Source organism: Arachis ipaensis, chromosome B5, assembly GCF_059453495.1.
Source record: "Arachis ipaensis isolate K30076 ecotype BB chromosome B5, ASM5945349v1, whole genome shotgun sequence".
In the NCBI taxonomy this organism is placed as follows: Eukaryota; Viridiplantae; Streptophyta; class Magnoliopsida; order Fabales; family Fabaceae; genus Arachis; species Arachis ipaensis.
In genome coordinates this window covers 76,148,513-76,150,138 of record NC_142440.1, presented here as the reverse complement: position 1 = coordinate 76,150,138, position 1,626 = coordinate 76,148,513, and positions in this window count along the sequence as shown.

Here is a 1,626-nt window from a genome sequence, read left to right as displayed (position 1 = left end):
TTAGCACAAGATAAACCATAAAATAGTGGTTTATCAGATAACAAGATCCAAAACCAAAATTGAACTATAAAATGCTACAAACCCTAATTAACCTAAGGAAATTTGAGAGAAAACCTAACCTAAAACTACCCTAAACTACTCCTAAAATGTATTCTATCAAGTATGGTATGTAATGTAATAATTTGGTGTTGCTTCCCCTCCAAATATGCCTCCAAGCCCTCAGAAATGGGCCAAAAAGCCTCTCCAAATGCGAGCCACGTGACCTTTTAATGAAGTCACGCGCAGGGACTTGTGCGTACGCACACATGTTGATTTTTCTCCTGTGCGTACGCACAGAAGTTGTGCCTGGGCACACTTGCTGATTTCCATCCTATGCGTGGGCACAGACCTATGTGTGGGCACATGTACTGATTTTGACCGCGTGGGCACAGAAGGTGTGCATGGGCACACTCTGAAATGCTTCTCTCCTTTGATTTCTTCATGTTTTCTCCGAATTTCATGCTTTTCTTCCACTCTTATCAAGCTATTCCAACCTATTGCACCTGAAATCACTCAACAAAAGCATCAAAGTATCGAATGGAATGAAAATGGAATAAAATTGATCAAATTAAGCACAAAATAGCATGTTTTCACAATTAAGCTCAGTTTAGGGAGAGAACACAAAAGTATGCTATTTAAATGAATAAATGTGGGTTTATGTGATGAAATCCACTCAAATAAAACCAAAAATATATCGTCAAATATGGAATCATCAATTTCCCCACACTTAAACAATAGCATGTCCTCATGCTAATCATAATCAAAGGTGAAGGATAAAAGGATAAGCAACTTTTTTAATTTATCTACCTACATGCATGCAACTATGTAAAATGCTATCTATCTATATCTATACTAAGGTTCCTATTGAGTTTGGCAAAAACAAACAATAAAATTCCAATCAATCTAAAATGAATACTTCGGGCTAAGGCAAGAAAATATAGCAATATGATCAATGTCCAAAGAATTGAATTTAGATTTTTAAAACTAACAAGCAAACAACTTGCAAGAAGATACAATATAAGAGATAAGAACATAGAATTGAGCAATCGAACCCCTCACTGGATGTGTATTCACTCTATTCACTCAGTGTTTAGGGCTTAATCGCTCAATTCTCCTTTAATCATATTTTTCAAAGAGTTTCAAGTCATCTAACAATCAACTAATATTTGATGCATGAAAACAAATATCATGAGGTCTTTGGAGGGTTGTAATGCGGCTAGGGTAAGGGTAGGACTAATATGGTTAAGTGGACTTAGTGAATTAGATCTTTGATTAGCTCAAGTGTCCACCTAATCCTATACCATCCTATATACATATAACAAAACATCCTAACTACCCATTTATCTCCTATCTCACATTTACTCATGCATTTTCTTTCTAATTCAGCCACATATGCATTCTTTATTTACATTTGTATTGTCATTTCATTTTTTTTTGAATTGCTAAATCAAAATTTTTTTCTTGTTTTGTCAACAACAAGAGGTGCATATGTCTTCAATAATGAATGCATGAGTATTACCCTATTTTCCAAATTTTCTCGATCAATACCCCATGTAACTTCGTCACCAATGTTTTCCATTAATTTTC